Consider the following 18110-nt stretch of genomic DNA (forward strand, 5'->3'; position numbering starts at 1 on the left):
TGCATGCTCAATTTCATTCTTTCATAATGCAATAATAATTCACACGCAGGGAAAAATCTACTCTAACTGGTCTGTATCATTCAAGATTAAAATTGCTTTATTTTCTATGGTTGTATTAGTAAGTGAGCATGTTGATACATTATAATTTACAAATTGACCATCTATACATGTGTTGACTCTTCTTAGAATACCTTAATAATTGGGACATCCACAAACATACACAATTTTTTAACTGTTTCAAGAGTCAGGCTATAATTTCAGGTCTTCTCTTGCTTCTGTCTATATGATGGCAAAACTCATGGATTTAGGGGTCAGCAGAGTGGGAGTCAGAGCATGCCCACCACTTACTGGCTCAATGATCCTGGCAAAGTGACTTGATTGACCTCTAAGAACGAACTGTCACATCTGTAAAATGAAGAGAATATTACCCATCTCAAGGGATTTTTTTAATGAAGTATTTAACTCCCTGCCCTCACATAAGTCCTAAATGCACAATAAATATTAGCTAATGTCAGGGTCACTTATTATCTCTTTCTTAAACGAAGACAGAATATTTACCTTCCTCACCTTGCCTAAGGTTTTTAAATTAGCTTAATGCTACGAAGCATGTATGATAACAATGGAACTTTTCAAAAATCTCTCTTCTGAACCTTGTTCCTCTTTTACCCCCAGGGGAGGTGTGCATTTACCTTTCACCATTCCCCCTCATGGCTTGGAAGAGTGGCTATCCTATTATCAACAGTAGCCAAGATTTATTTACTTCACAAGGGGAAGACCAATTTTTGCTTTGGGTTTAGAGCTCTCTTCTGACAATAACAAATTCTAACTTCTAATTATCCTTTTTGCCCACTTGGAAGTCTAAGTTGGATTGAAGAGGGGGAAAAAAAGCAAAAAAACAAACCTCCCTTTCCCTTGTCCAAGCTGTCGATTTAAAAATACCTGTTTTATGTCTGCACCTCTGTCACTTTGACCCATAGATCCTAGAATAATTTTGACAATTTCTGAGTAATTTTACACTAGACTCCACATCTTCTGCAAGTCTTTGGTCAGGGTGGATCACTGTCTTCTAATTCCATGCTGGTTGTTCTGAGGATTCAGGTGGACCACTTTAAAAACATCATTGCCAGGCCTTTGGAGAAGTAGACGGCCAGGTAGTCAAACACCTCATGAAACAGTCCAACTTGATTTTCTCTGAGTGGTGACTTCCTGCAGAGATGGAAGTATCCTTGTCATATAATCCAGTGCTTAAGTGATCTGCTTGTCATATCCTTATCTCCCCAAATGCCATCTTTCTCGAAATTGAGGCTCATAATAAGAACATTTTCTTTTTACTCTCTATCCTAAATCCTTCATTGAAGGTCAATCCGCAGAAGGATGAACGAGGTGGTCTCTTTGGGAGACAGGGCATAATTTTCAACTAGGTCCAAAATAAAGGCCAAGTGATGTCCTAGGCTCCCTTTAGCAAATTCCAAGTTGAAGGAAGATGGGCCGTGGTACCTCTGGGGGTCAGATTCCTGGGAACCACTCCTTAGCTCTGGATCCAAAGCAGGAATCGTGTCTTCCCGGCTACAGTGAACTGATGCAGCTGCCCCATGGTCTGTGCTCAGCACGATTCCAGGAAACTTTGGGCCAGAAACTGAAGGAGGAAAAGAAATGAGTGACTGAAAGTGCGGGTGTGTTTAACGTAATGAGTGGAACCTCACCACCCACACACAGTCCTCTCCAGGAAATGCCATTTCCTCTTCCAGGAAACAAAGGTGTGGAGAACTTCTGAGCATCAGCCGTGTTTATAAAACAATGAGACAATACCTGACAGCAAACAGAATGCCTTGTAGCCAGGCGAAGGAGAAGGCTGGCCAGACAGGATGCCGGGTAAAAGGGTCCAGAGGTATCCCTAACACCTAGCACGTATCAAGAACAGATGTGGACTTTTTCTTTTAGATGAGATTCAAGACCAAAAAGAAAAAATCCTTTTTAGACAAAGGATGAATATTGCTTTAGAAGATCCAGTCTTCAGATGAATAAGTTTTTCAATTACAGGACTATGTGGTTATAAACTAGAGTAGCGTGGGTCTCCGAGACCAGTTGTCCAATGAGAGGGAAGCATGAAATAGAAGGTACAGCTATAGGCGGGGGGCAATATTCAACAATGCTTGATGGGGCTGCTTCACACTTGCCTGAGTTTGAATCCTGGTTGCAGTACTTTAACTGTGTGATCTTGGGCAAGCTGTATAATCCTTCTAGGCCTCCCTCTTCTCACCTCTAAAACAGAGATGGAGATGATGATGATGATATAACATCTACCTCATAAGACTGCGAGGATTAAATGAACAGTGCATCAAAAGTGGTCATCATGGTGACAAGCATATAAGTACTCAGTACATAATCACCATTACTTGAAACTTTTTAAAAAGCCACTGATTAGTATTGACTAAATGAAAAGGACATGTGAATTTCCCTTGAGCCCTACATGTACTTAGCCCCCCTCTCAGATAGTCAATGAACCACCCAGCAATGAGGGATGAGTGGGTCTCCTATCTCCTAGGCAGTGCAGCCATTGACTGCCTACCCCCTCTTCTTCATGTGACAGGGTTCCTGTAAGGATGGCTGGAGAAGAGCTAGGAGGGTGGCATCTTGAAGGAGGAGGTTACTCTTTTGCAGTCTGTAGAGACGCTGGGCCTCTCAGGGGACCAGGGGTTGGTTGTCGTTCTAGCTCTGCCAGTGTGTTAGCCATAGATATGTTTTTCTGCCAAATCTCAATAGCAAATATAAAGTGAGTGCCTACTATGTGCTGGGCTCTGGCAATGCCTGGTGAGCTGGCACCTCTAAGGTTCTGTGCCCCCTCACACCTTCTGGCTGGAATCTTCCAAGAGGTGGCAGCATCTCTGTTGGACCATCCTAGCCTGAGGGTCAGTTCAGCACTGTTAGATATTAACGATAGGGCAGACAAGCTCATTTTAATGGAATATCTTTTTATCCTTAAAAGGTGCATGTGTTCCCTTTGCAGAGTTCATATAAGATGAAGGGAAAGAGTCACCCTCACATCTGGTTTCCATCAAGTCACCAAACCCTGCTGGACCTCCGTTTTTCATCTTTAAATTAAACTATCTGTACTCTGAGGTCCTTTTCAGCTGACACTCTATCCTTCAATGATCAGAAGCCTACTGGTCCAAAGCTTGGCTCTTTTCTACCTTTTTCATCTCTCTCTCTGTCTCCCTTTCTCTCTCTCTCAAAAAATAATTTTTTAAAAAAGGATTACTGTTTTGTTTCAGGCTAATCTGGTCTTAATTTGTATAGCAACAAAAGCCTTAACCAAATACATTTTAATAATTTAATGTCATAATTGAGAGGGAATGGCTCTGTAACAGTATTGGTAGCCAGACATATGATTTCTAACCTGAATGGAAAAAAATGAATTCTATGGAGTACAGGAAAAACGCCCCAACTACCCTCATCATGGTCATCATTAGTGTCACCAACAGGACATAAAAGTCTTCACATGACAAATGCACTGTAAAGACATTATATTGCAACTTCAAGGACTGTCAGGTTTAGAGCAGGGCACCTTAGGACATAGAAATAAAATGCCAGTGTGTAGGTAGAGAAAATAAAAATCCTAGGTCAGACACAATCTAGGAAAGATTATCCATCGCACAGAATTGCACCCAAACCTCCTCAAGCAGGTAATTGTAAATGAACGATGTTTACAAGTCCTTTCTAGTGTAAAACCCGACAAAACATAAAGTGCTTTTCACCGAGACAGCTTCCCCACTGAACGATCGTTTTCGCTTTTCAGTTTGGCTAGCTGCAGAGTCATGTGGTCTCATGCCCCTTTTTTCTCGCACTCAGCCTGTGGCCCCTGCTGAGCGCCCCTTCTGGGCCCTCCCTCAGCATCCCACCCCTGGGGTGTCCCATCCGAGGCTTCTGGTCTCTGCAGCGGGGTGAGAAGGGCCAGTAAGGAGTGAGGCTGGAGGGAGGGGCAGGCGCCGCGGGAGGAGAGGAGGCGCCGAGCGGCAGTGTTCGCTGCTGGCTGGTTCCTGGGCGAACGTCCGGGCGTCCGGGGACCTGCTCCAGCTGTCTGGGCGCGGGGTGACGAGCGCCCCCTGGCCGGCGCCGCCCGCGGGCGCCCCACCGCGCGGCCCCGCCAGTGCCTGTGCCACCACCGAACAGCCGCGCGCTCGGACCCAGGCAGCCCACCCAGCAGGTAGGTCCTCGCGTGCTGGCTCGTCGCAGTCCGGGGGAGGGAAGGCGGTCTGTCTGCGCGGGTCCACGGCCGCGGGTCCAGCGGGTAAGGCCCCCGGTTCCGGCGGCAGTGAGATGTTCCAGGAAGAGGGTAGCAGGATGACAGCGAAATCTAAAAGATACCCCAGAGAAGCAAACTTTTGGTCACTTCTTTCCCGGGGCTTCTTGCGTGCGGATTGCACAGGGCGCTGTGGACCCTGGCCTGTGAGGAGGCCACCGGGCCTGGGGCTGGGGTCCTCCTTTTTTTTTTTTCCCCCACCTCTCACGTGAACTAATTAGAGGTGGGAGGGAAGAAGGGAAGAAGGTGGAAAGTTTCATATTCTTGGCAAACATTAGTAAAGAGAGATGTTTGACACAGATGTCAACCTGTCCACAGAGAATAACTTGTGTTCTTGGAATCTACTGCTAGCAGCTGAAGGGGCTGGCAACACTCACACTTCCAAACAAACCGAGTTTCTTTTCAAGGGCCTGGGGTAGGGTGAAGTGGCTCTGAGATAGATAGCAAAAAAAAGAAAAAAAAGAAAAAAGAAAAAGAAAAGAAGAAAAAGTCTGGTGCTCAATCCTGTAACCTTAAGGGACAACTGTTTGTTTTTCAGCTTTGGGATCACGTATGTAGTAAGTGGAGTTAAATGTCTTTATTTCATTGAATTTTTAAGTTGATCAGTGTGAAATGGACTGTGGGTGCTAAAGGCCTGGGCATCCCCATGGGCATGAATAAAGAGAGACGCAGAGGCTGGCTCAACTAGGAGGTTCTGGTTGTTTGTGCAAGGAGCTGCCTGCCCTTGGGGTTGTCCTGCTCAAAGTTGCTAATAAAAGACAGTTCGGAAATGGCACAAGCTGACAAGGAGGGGTGGTGACATGGAGAGAAGAAGGAACGCTCGCTGCAGCTCGCTGTCAGTGGTGAGAACCACCACCCCGGGCAGTGGGCAGGGCCTGCGTGTGCCAGTGCCCTTTCTGAACCCATGTCCGGCAGCTCCACTCGGCTGCTGGTCCCCCTTGCGTTGTTCTCCAAAAGCTGTGACCACCGCCGGCCCTTTCCTGGAGGGGATGTCTCATAGGCCAGCCTTATGTGCAAGGTCCTGGGTGCCTCCTCTCCCACCCCACACCGCAACCTTGTGATTCACCATTTTTCCCCTAACTAACTTATCTTTGGTAACTCTTATAAAATGGCAGGCTTACCATGGACGCTTGATCTCTTTTAAAAATGCTGTGTCTAGTGGGAAGGAGGGTGACGTTTACTAATTTGGTTGCAAATTACTTTTGAAGTGTATGCACAGCTGTTTAAAATCCCTCCACCATCAGTGCCATTGTTTGATGCAGGTGTCTGTCACAGAATGATCTTGTCATCTCTTTCTTCTGCTGATTGAATGTACATATATTTAAAGACACAGCATAGGAAGAGCTTCTAAAACCTTCAAAGCCTCAGCTGTGAAACTCCTCCAACTCCGCGATTAAGTCTAAATTAAGTTTTGTTTGGGTTTTTTTGCTCGTAAACTTTTATCTCTGATTTCAAGAGTAACCTGTTCCACATCACCAGTCTTTGTTTCACCCTCCCGTCATTTTCTTGTAAACTTTAAAACGTAAATGTCCAGGGAGGACTCTCTCGTCTTTGTCGTGTGCATTTCCACCACTGTCTTGTGCTGTGGTAGATGGCTTAGGATGGCAAGGAGCTCTTGGGCCAATTTCTTGTCTTCTCTCCTACCAGCGCCTCGTCCCTACAACCCCTTATTGAGTCCGCTTTGAAAATGCAGTGGTCAACTACTGGAACTTTGATTTCTTTAGCTGATGTCCCACTCCTCCTTCAGGTACGCCTGCGTACTGCTCAATTCTTCACACCTCAGTCCTTATAACCTCAGCAATCCCCTTCAACCCTAATATTTGATGTCTCTTCTTGGTAGCAGGTGCCTGGAGGCTCCCTTGAATAGCCCATGGGCCTTTGGTCATTTCTATAAAGATCCTGCATTCCACTGTAATATATTCTCTCTCTTCTGGAGAAAAGATGGAATTCTGCTGTATCATGAATTTAGTGGTTAATCTAAAACTGCCTGTGCGCTGCGTCCAGGATTTTCTTTTGAGTGTGTGGGTTTATGGTACAAATCTGTGACTGGCATTCAGGACTAAAGCTCCACAAATCTCCGCATAATGCACTATGTAATGATAGGCCATTTGCCTGCTTTAAAATAGGAATTAGAATGAGTGCTTCCCTTTTTAACACATTTCATGTTTGAGTTGTTGATTATGTTGTTTGCCCCTGAAACGATCGCTGATAGGTGAATCTGATGTGACTGTTAATAAGGATGTATCTGATGTCAGGTGATTTCCTCTTTATAGGGTTCGATCTTTTTTTTTTCAAGTCATCTCCCCAAATAGTCTAAAATAAAAAGTTGTTATATGATGAAAAATCCCAGAGAACACAGATGTATCATGTGATTCCATATTTATAACTTTTTTTTTTTGCCCCATGTCACATTTGTCATTAAAAGGAGAGAAATTAGTCTTGTGGTGACATGCATAGCATTAAACTCACTCTTTCTGTTTACATCCAATACTTTGAAATTTTAAGCATCTCATTTTCAAGCAGCAATGCATCTGACTTTGCTTTTTTGTAACTATTCTAGCTACTAAGGCAGAAATCATGAAAAATTCATAGAAAAACATGGTGTTGAGCCAGAAAGGTGAATGAAAAGGGTATTTCTCTGCAATCATGGAAACCTCTTTCATTATTTTAACATGTCAAGCATTTATACACAGATTCATATTGTCCTGTCATCTAAAAATATCCTTGGGGCAAAAATCAATCAATCCTTGGGGCAAACGGAGAATCAGAGGTTTAACAAATTAGGGAGCGATCACCCAAGGCCGGGATTGGAGGCTTCCGCTCTGGGAACAAACTAGCAGATATTTAAAGGTTCTCACTTGGGCAGCACATACTTCTGCAGGTGGCCACGGGTCTGTTAACTTTTGAACTAAGCTAATAATATTGATAATGATAATAATCAGGGCCATCAAAAATAATAAAACACAGCTTTATTGAGTCATTATTTAGGATTTATGTGCCAGACATTGTACTCAGAATTTTATTTCTAGTTGACAAACATTACTATCTCATTTAACCTTGGCAAAGCTTTGATAAATGAGATATCATCGTCATCCTCATCCTCATTTTACAGATGAGGAAACTGAGGTTCAGGGAGGTTAAGTCACTTCCCCAGCTCTTACAGCTGGTAAGTGTTAGGGCCAATTTATCTGACCACCCAGTACTTGTCATTAAACCACAGAGCTGGACGACCTACCAATGAACGTTTTTTTTTCCACATTTTTTTTTAAATCAGTTTCAGGTGTACAAAACATTGTAATAGTTTGACAATTATACCCCTCACAAAGTGATAATCCCACTCCCCAATCTACTACCCCTAAGTTTTTTTGATTGTGGTAAAATATACATAAGGTAAAATTTATCATCTAATCTCTTTTAAGTATACAGTTCAGTGGCATTAGTACATTCACATCATGCCACCATCACCACCATCCATCTCTAGAACTCTTTTCATCTTGCAAAACTGAAACTGCCCATTAAACACTAACTCCCCATGCCCCACGACCCCCCTCCCCCAACTCTTGGCAACCTCCATTCTACTTTGTCACTATGAGTTTGATTTTCTTTCTTTTTTTTTTAATTGGGGAATATTGGAAAACAGTGTGTTTCTCCAGGGTCCATCAGCTCCAAGTCATTGTCCTTCAATCTAGTTGAGGAGGGCGCGCTCAGCTCCAAGTCCAGTCGCCGTTTTCCATCTTTAGTTGCAGGGGGCGCAGCCCACCATCCCATGTGGGAATTGAACTGGCAACCTTGTTGTTGAGAGCTTGCGCTCTAACCAACTGAGCCATCCAGCTGCCCCTGAGTCTGACTACTTTTAATACCTTATATGAGTGAAATCACACAGGTATTGTCTTTTTGTGACTGGGTTATTTCGCTTTGCATAATGTCTTCAAGGTGCATCCATATTGCAGTCTGTGTCAGGATTTCCTTCCTTTTTCAGACTAAAATAATAATCCCCTATGTGTATAGACCACATTTTGCTGATCCATTCATCTGTTGATGGATATTTGGGTTATTTCTAAATTGTGGCTATTATGAATAGTGCTGCTATAAACATGGGTGTACAAATACCTCTTCATGTCCCTTGTTTAAATTCCTTTGGCTATATACCCAGAGATGGAATTGCTGGATTAACTGGTAATTCTGTTTAATTTTTTGAGGAACCACCGTACTGTTTTCCACAGCAGCTACACCACTGACATCACATCATTTGCTGCCCGATGTCAGGGGTCTAGGGGCTGATGCTACTCCTGAATCCACTGTGCTTTCCTGTCTCACCCTGTGTTTATATATCTTTCTCTAGTGTGGAATCACTGGGGTAACTACGACTCAAGCATCCCCTGATGGACTAGCGAAACCATGGATGGGGGCTCCTAAAAAAATAAACAAAGGTCCCTCTAGGTAGGGTGGCCCCTGCCCACGTGATTTAGAATGATCGCTTAGGAAGAAATCGTACTGGTTACACAGACCAGGGACCATTCAACCAGGAGTTGACAAAGAAGAAAATGGCCACCCTTTCCTCCCCCAGGCTTTCCCCTCAATGCTGGGAGAAAACAAGCATTGATAGTGCCACGTAAAATGATGGGCTTCCCTTTCTAAAGCTGGGGTCCCTGGGACCATAGCTGAATCCAACTGCCTACTTTCCCAGGGTCTAAACAGAGATTGGTGAGCTCCGCAGGAAAAAAATATGCAACTATACAAATTCATGATGCTACAATTCCATGATTTCCACCTCCAGCCAGGCTCTCAGACTTTTCAGCTCTCTTTCATTTTCTACAACAGCTATTTCAGACCTTCTCCCGCCACCAATATCCCCTCACTCTTAGCACACTGCCTTTGCTTCCTGCTTCCCTGAGAAAATGGAAGCTTTCCTCGTAAGAACAACGTAATCATTGACGACAGGGCTATACATCAAGTTTTATCTGGGTCCACCTTCCCTTCTTTTACAACGGAAAGAAAAAGAGCCTCACTTCCTGTCTGATGTTCATCTTCCATCAGTGCCTTGGAAGTCATTTCTTCTTCATTGTTGGAAATCTCATTCTCTTGATTACCTCCTCTCTCACCTGTATTTTCCTTTCCTCCCTCATTACTAGTCCTAATCTCCCTGCATTAAACATGCTTAACCCCCATCCTCCTTTGAAGAAAAAGACCATCTTTCTATTCCTCCTGCCAGCTATTTCCTTCTCTCTTTCCTCCTCTTCCCAGCCAAAGTCCTCACGTTGTCCTCTGCACCAGCCGCCCTGTCGTGGCCACAGCCATCTGGCCTTGCCTGTATTATCTCTGGGAAACTATGGCACTCACACTCCGTGTTGCTGATTCTTGCTAACTACTCCTCTCTTCCTTGAGTTCTCTGTAGCAGACCATGCACTGAGCATTCCCGTTTACTTGGAGAAATGTTTTCCTCCCTTCCCGTTCTCCTTCCTTCCTCTCTTCTCCTCTGCAAGCTCCTCGTCTCCTTTCTGTCCCCTGGGAGGTTGATGTTCTTCAATTTTCTAACACCATGGACAACTGCATCCCTCAGTGAGCTCACCAGCCATCTCCTCGCTGAGCACCACCCAACCGTGACCTATCCAAGGCCCTACTGACCCTCTTCCACAGAGAGCTAATGTGGGCAGACCCAGCACTACAATGACCCGAGCTACATGTAGCATCTTCCTCCTTCCTCTTTCCATAAACTTTCCCCTCTCACTTCCTTCTATATCTGGCTCTGGCATCATCTGGTCTCACATAACCAGAAATCTGAATATTTTGCCTCGACTCCTCACATCCATAGCTCACCCCAAACCAAGTGCTATTAGTTCCACCCTGACTATCTCCTCGTTCCATCCACCGTTTTCTACCTCCATTGCCTCTGCTCTGTTTACCAGCCACCACTGTTTCTCTTCTAGATTATTGCCAGAACCTCCTAACTGGTCTCAGTTACTGTGGACTGTTGTCCACACTGCAGCTGGAAGGGTCTTTCTAGATTCCAGCTCTGAGCATTCACTCCCTTGCTTTAAATTGTCCAATGGCTACCCAATGCACTTGGAATAAAACTCAGACTCTGTAACATGAATTGGAAGGTTCTAGTTGGTCTGCACCCCCCTGTCATCTCCGGCCTCATCTCTCCTACACCACACACATCACACTGCTCCAAGTCTGGCCTCTCTGGGTTCTTAGCAGTTCCATGTGTCCTCTGCCTCATCAACTTTCTATCCAATCCTTAAACTTCTCCTTCCTTTGGCTAATTCCTACAGATCTTCTGTCCCCACCTTAGACATCTTCCTCTGGAAAGCTTTTCCTGATCCTCAAATTAGGGTTTAGTTTCCTCCCACATGTTCTTGAAGTACAAATGAAATCATCTATATAAAGTGCTTACAGTAACCAATCAATAACTGTTAACCACCAGGGCACTTAGAATATGTCACCATTGTTTGCTTTCTTTAGACTCCCCAGTAGGTTAGAACCTCCATGAGGGCAAAAGCCTCATTCTCTCTTACTCTTTGTTGAATCCCTAGCATCTAGCACTGCATCTGACGTACAGCAGGTGTTCAATAAATATTAGTGGAATAAATAAGTAAGTCATAAATGTTAGAACCTGTACTAAATAAGGAACTGGGTGCTAAGTGCTAGGAGAAAAGAATGCCAATCCAGACATTTAAATGTCTGTACAAGTAGAATCATTATCATCCCGGGCACTTTTTGCCTGTGGTTCTCTAGCATCACAAAGAGAAATTCTCCTAGAAGGTCACACTTGAAGGTTATGGACAGCATTGTAAAATTCCAAGAGGCAACTTGCTACCAGGGAAAAGTTCCATCTCCCTGTCTACAGTGTGGGTTTTCTCCCTCTGTCATCCTCAGTTTCTCACTTTGCTGACCATTATTATGCCAATGATAAAAAGGAAAAAAGACTCAGATCAGAATGGTCAGGAAATAAAAGGTAATATTAAAATATTCTGAAATATCCTGCAAGCAAAAGGACAAGGCAATAGGTAGACATTAAATGTGGGTATACTGAGAACTCAAAAATTATTTTAATAAGAAGAAAATATTAAAGGATAAAAGAGGTTAGCAGATTTTAATGAAACAACAAAAGACTGCAAGGATTCTTCAGAACAAAATCATAATTACCTTAAAACTCATTAAAGCAGGTAAGAGTAAAAAAGATACAAAGTAAAAGACTAGATTCAAGAATTTGGATGAAAAAAGCATGCCAAAGATAAAATAATTGAAAGCATTCAGAGAAAAATGTTTTTAAAATAAAGGGAAGTTATTTAGAGGACTCATTTAAAGGTAGAATAACCACAGCTATGAAACCAACTGGGTAAAAACATAATCTTTTAAAAGAGATTAAAAACAAATCCCAGCAATAATAAAATAAAATGGGCACCAGTGTGAGTTCCAAACAATTAAGCCACAGCTAAAACACTGTGGAAACAGGAGCTTAGGTTTCCGGCTTGTACTGCACAAGCCCCCGTTACTTCCATAGGATTTCAGAGTTTACAGAGTGCATTTGGCTTCATGAATGTCACCGTGTTTCAGGGGAAATGCACGGTGAGTTCCACCGTGACATGTCCCTCCATGGCGAGTACCAGCACAAATTCAGGTAAGGGCAACCAAACAGTATGGTCTCCTTTGCCTGCAAATAAGGGAGATGCTTCTTGCTGTAAGACTCAACATCCTCTGCATTCCAGCCCTAGTGGCTTCTCCATCCAAAGCATCCTGCTTTCCTTTGGCAAACAAGGTGGCCACCTAAATTCTAAGTGCATTCCTTCCTTTGTTCAATGCAACCAGAATCCCTTTTAGCAATTAGCAAAAAGAGGAAAAAAAAAAAAGTGTCTTTTTGTGTTCTATCTTTTCTCATGTGTTACCCTCCCTCATGCTTTCTTACATCTCAGGGAACTTGAGGTTTCTATCCAGCTCCTAACCGGGGCTCAGTAATGATATTTTAATGCCATTATTATCTCCTGAGTAAGCTGGCCTAAGGGCATGTGTCAGGTCTTCTATTTCCTTCTCCTTTAACTCTTGGAACAGAGCTCAGACTGCACGTTCGGGGAAGCTTGTGAAGCCACTCAGAGTCAGGGAGTATATTTTATTTTCCTCCAGTCATCAACGTGACGGATTCTAAGTATGACCCACACTTTTCAGGCCTAATCATCAATATTAAGAGCCCTAAGCACTCCAATTTTTATCCATATTCTCAAGGTGAATTTTAGGGATCTGACAGAGAGTGGTTTACAGGGCCAAGTACATAGCTCCTCTTTGGTCTGTTGACTTTATCATCTGCTGCTTGCTCCCCTCCCAGGTTCTAAGGTGCCAGTGTCTGTACCTCACTGCTCTCCAGTTTCCCGACAATAAACAGGGAAACATGGGAGCTGGCACACAAGGATATGAAGAATCCCTTTCAGTAGACACTGCAGAGAGGCCATAGGATCTGGTGGCATCACGCCCCCTTCTTTGTCCTGCTCTTCCATGGCCCTGCCCGTCTTTCAGAGCCGTCTACCAGTGAAGGCAGAATGAAAGGTCACAGGACTGGGAGCCAGGAGATCAAGGTTCTCATTCTAGTGCTGCCATACTGACCATGGATGAGTGAGTTGGATCCCTCATGATCCTACTGCATTGTAGCTGTTTGCAGTTGTTCTTTTGGTTTCCACGTGTTGCTGGGTACCTGGGGCCGGTACAGTACTGGATACAGTTTAAGGATTCCAGGTGGTAGGCAGCCCTTCATGAGTGTTGGTGAATAGCCTGTGTAGATTAGAGAATATACCCAACAGTGGAATGCGTAACCCTTCACCCGTAAACTAAAGGGCAGTCATCCACACCCTGAGTCATTCAGCTACAATCACTTCTGGTTTTCCAAAATCACATTTTCGTACGGTAACAACAAAACATCTCTCCTTCTACTGTGTAGTTGGTGATGGTAACACAAGGAATGTTATAACAACCAAGTCTTCTCAAAATGCTGCTTCTCCAAAAAAGAAGAACTTGATTTCCTCAGTGGACTTTATTTCTTGAAGACGAGATGATGATGAATAGCAGCCAGAGGGCATCTTCTCACTTCTAGGAAAGTTTCACTTCTTCTGCATTAGTCATTCAAAACGAAAAATAAATTGGCCTGGATTTTTTTCGGGACATAGTCAGCTACAGAAGGGGTGATATTAACAGTAGCCATAAAGTCTTTAAGAGGAATTTGAATTACTCCACCCCTCACATACAACGGAGCCAATCCAAGAGAGTTTTATAAAATCCTTTTTTTTTTTATTATTAGTTTCAGGTGCACAAGACAAAGCAATACTTAGATGTTTATCATTTATATCCCTCACACTGTGTGAACCCCCCTCCCCCCATCCACTACCCCTCTGACATCACACACAGCCATTACATTTCCACTGTCTCTATTCCTAATGCTGTACTCCGCTTCTTGTAAGTATATACATATACACATATATACATATACATATATATACATATACATACAAACTTGTAGTTGACATTCATTATTGTTCAGCTTCAGCTTCAGGTGTACAGTGCAGTGATCAGGCATCTACATTAAAATCCTTGAACGTTGATGAAATAATCCAGTCAGAAATAACTGGCAGAATTCCAGGTTCCACAGCAGAGGCAGCTTAAGTATTTGCTGAGGGTACAGCATGAGGTACTTTAACCATCCTCCCCCTATTCCAGTAAAAAGGAAGATTTTACTCCTGGGAATCTCTCCTACTTCTAGGGCACTGAGATTAGTTAACATATGTAGTATACTTGAGATCTATGACTAAAAACACTTCAGGAAGGCATCTGAGCAACAGGAAAATGCTTCCTGTTACTTATTAAAATAAAATAAATGCAACTTACTTGACAAAAAAAATTTGCCAATATTTCTAAACATAAACTACCTCATAACTTTAGAAATGAATGAAATAAAACTCATCCGTTAACAAATTCACATAGGTAGAGCTGTTAGAGAGGAATGTCAACACATCACACACTTGAATCTCATCATTTCAATAGAAATGAAAGGGAGACAAGCCCCTGGCCTTTGGCCAACAGACTAGAAGTATTCAGGACAGAGAGAATGTATGTTTATTTAAACATGTAAAAATCTATTTTCTCCTGAAAAATATTGTAGGTCTAAATAGCTAGACCTAGAGAGATTATGATCTCTATTTATTTGCGAACTGTTGTTATCTCAAGACACTTAGCCATGCCACAAAGAAAGCAAATTATAAAGAATCAGCAGACATTCTGCAGCTCCAAAAATGAAACCTGTTTGTTCAGACATGTGTCTTAAAACTACCAAATGGGAAAGGTCAGACTCAACTCCAGGGTTTTAATACACACACCACAGTTTCTTAGCCTTTTTCAAGACAGACTCAGAGGATTACATTTTCTAAGAACCCCTTTTTAAAAAATTTGAGCGCTAATCAGTGAAGTGTGACACAGTCTCAAAATGAGATTTGGTATTAAGTAATTAGGGCTGAACTACAACTTGATACATATCGACAGTAAACGAATGCCATCACTCTGAAAGTGGCAAGGTGGCAGTCTCCTATTTATTTGACGTGTATTTATTTGACCCAGAGTATTGCTTGGCATATGAATTGCTGTGTAACAAACTGCCCCGAAACCTTGTGGCTTAAAATGACACCAATTTTATTTGGTCATGATTCTGTGGATCAGGAATTTGGGCTGACTCTGCTTCTCATGGCGTCCCTGGGGTCTCTCATGAGGTTGAGGTCAGATCTGAGACGGGATCCCCCACATATATGGTGCTTAGTGGGTATGGCTAGAAGACAGGAACTGCCCCACATCCCCTCTTTCTCTCTGAGGCCACCTCGGGTTTCTTTTCAGAACACTCCTAAGAGTGAGTGTTCCAAACACACAAAGGCAAAAGCTCAGGTGTCTTTAGGCCCAGACTAGGAAGTCACAGAGCATCAGTTCCGTCATGTACTGGTCAGAACACGTCACAGGCCAGCTGAGCTCACGGGGAGGACAGTAGACAGCACCCCTCGGCAGGACATGGCCGAGAGGCCTTGCAAAACAGCTGGGGAGTGGCAGGTGTTGTTGCAGCCATCTTTGGAAACATGGTCTAGCCCAGATATGTAGGCCGTCAATCTAACAGGTCACAGAGGTGACCTCAAGTTGATTTCCTGAGTGGGAGCCTCTAGTCACTCTTTTCACCCACTTTCACCCTGCTTACAGAAGGTTCTGACCAAAACGAAAATCTGACCGCGACTCTCTGCTTTAAAAACTTCCTGGTAGCTCTATATCACCTACAAAATAAAATCCAGATGCTTCACTGGCTGCTGGGTCCTTCCCCGTCGGTCCCTCACTGCCTCTCCAGCCTCCGTCTCACGACGCCCTGAGCACTTGGTCAGGCTTTAATGGGACCACAAGCTAGAGACGCACTTTCCCTGTCCGAGTCCTCAGTCTGCTAACCCCTCAGACATCACCTGCTCTGTGAAGGGCCCCCCAGCGCTGTATTTAAACATCCTGCCACTGGTGCCGTGGCGTCCTGCACAGGAAGCCTCTCGGCAGTGACAACACCCCCCTTCTCACCCTGACCACACCGCGAGCTCCTGAGGGCAGGGCCTGTGTGTCTTTCTCTCCAGTCTGGCCCTGCCTTTCTCTCCAGAGTCCCCCACACAAGTGCTCAAGAAGTACTTCTTGAATGTCAGTGTAGCACAGGCAGATGACAGAGCAGCGGAGTGCCTGGGGGAAAGACCAGAGAACCCCAAACAGGAAGAAGGCGGGTGTGATGAAGAGGAGGGTCCAAGTGAGCTGTGTGAGGAAACCAAAGTGGTCAGTGCCACACTTCTAAAGTGCAGGGAGAGCGCATACTAGATTAATGAACGACAAGAAATGAGCACAGCAAGTAAAACAGACAATTCAATTGGATGAGAGAGAGCAAGTGTGTGTCATGGTTCAGAAGGAAGAAAACAGGGAGTTGATAGACTGCCTAACGTCAGACATGGCCATGCGGCATCCACAGAGATATGAGGAAAGCACACCCTAAGGGCACCCCAAGAAATTACCAGGCAGGACACCCAGAATCCAAACAAGACAGCACCTCCCTCCTCCAGATACCATGTGGCTCTTAGCAGGTGACTGACTGACTGCCCAACCTAAGAGGGCAGGAGAGAAGTTGGGCCAAATGATGCGAAAGGAACTCGAGGCTTCGGGGAAAACCCACGGGGCTGTCACTCCTCAATTCGAAATGTTGCTTATTTCTCTTGGTTGGGTATCTTTATTCCTGTGCCAAATTGACTGAATAACATGAAAGTGAAGCTGACTGTGATGAACTTGACTCTGGTGTCAAGGTGCAGGGGACATGGTGTGACTGGGGACAGGTCGGGTGGTAGCTGAGCCCCAGCCAGGAACACCTAGCTTGAAAGAACCCATAGCCTTCTTTTAACAACACAACTCTAAAGGAAGTGATTGTCGGGAGAAAATCTTTTTTGTGCTAAGCAGTGGAAGAAGAAAACAGGACAATCATCCTTTTGACTGTACTGAGTACATAAACGTAGTACTAATAATTATAGCTATCTGATATTGAGCTTTCTCCGTATACCAGGTACTGCTCTGTACACTTCACACCCATTCAGGCATTTCACATCAGTCCTCTGTCCTCACTGAACAAATGAGGAAACTGTAGTAGCGTGTTCCAAGTCACAGAGCTACTAAACAAAACGGCGGGGCTGGGATTTGAACACTGGCAGTTTGAGGCCGTAGTCAGTGTTCTCGACACTCTCCAGGACCAAGCCTGAATTGGGCAAGATACTGTATCTACTGACTCATTTTTTAAAAATACTACCTGACCTTGGTATTAATTCTAAGAAGTGAGTTTTGACACTTCCTTCCCTCTTTACATCTCCAGTACTGTTTGGGGCATATTTCCTTGTTTTGCTGTGCAATTTATTACTCATTTTAGTAACAGAGAACACTCATTCGGGTTCAGCTTCATACATCAAGCCAGGAGCCCTGCTGAGACCTACACTGCTTTTCTGGAGCCTTCGAAGGCATTTGTCATTGGCCCTGGAGGGTGGATCTCTGCACCCTAGGCAGCTTGCAAATTTTTCCAGGCATTTAGAGCGACTTTTAAAAAGCCTAGAAAAGTGCATGGAACTCTCGAAGTTTCTGCCTCTCAGGGTAATTGCTGAGGCAGAACTGGGGACCGCCGCAGGGCTTCACTTGGGCTCCAAGTGCCCTTGGAGGCAGAAATGCCTGAATGAAGCCCACAGACACGGCCCAATTTCTCTACCTGGTCCTCTCGTCCTCAACCTTGAATGTCTACGTGGATTCCTACTTCTTTCCTGCCTGCGCGTTTCCTTTTCAGTAAAGCCAGACACCAGATTCACTGCTCTGTGTGTTTCCTTTCTGCCAGCTATTTTTCAAACCGACAATACTGTAAAGGAAAAATATATTTTAAGTCAACTTGAACAATGTATTTCAGAATCCCAATTCATTCTCCCGCCTTTTTATTAATCTCAAATTCTCATTACACCTTCCTTGAACTTTCCTCTTATATCTTTACTCTTTCGTTAGTTCTTTCATGTATTTAATGCTGTATTTAACAATAGAATAAACAGATTAAAAATGGCAAATTCTATCACATATGGACACACACACACACACACACGGATTGCTGTAACTTGCAAAGAGCTGTTAAGAAGAAGGATTTGTTTAATTAAAAATGAGTGAGAAATGCAGCCAGATTAACATTCTCGAGCAATAACTTTGAACTTCAACTTCATGGGGTTGTTCTGGAAATTAGAAGAATAAGATATTGTTATAC

General features: G+C 43.8%; 1 protein-coding gene across 2 annotated transcripts in view; it reads left to right on the forward strand.

Annotated features, from left to right (window-relative positions):
- The first annotated feature begins 4022 nt into the window (after positions 1–4022).
- Positions 4023–18110, forward strand: part of PRKCQ (protein kinase C theta) — a 111843-nt gene continuing 97755 nt past the window's right edge. For both annotated transcript variants that reach the window (XM_019738249.2, XM_074325017.1), the window contains exon 1: positions 4023–4204. The gene's annotated coding sequence lies outside the window, so the exon portion shown is untranslated. The remainder of the gene's footprint in view (positions 4205–18110) is intronic.

The sequence above is a fragment of the Rhinolophus sinicus genome, linkage group LG02 (assembly GCF_036562045.2).
Source record: "Rhinolophus sinicus isolate RSC01 linkage group LG02, ASM3656204v1, whole genome shotgun sequence".
In the NCBI taxonomy this organism is placed as follows: domain Eukaryota; kingdom Metazoa; phylum Chordata; class Mammalia; order Chiroptera; family Rhinolophidae; genus Rhinolophus; species Rhinolophus sinicus.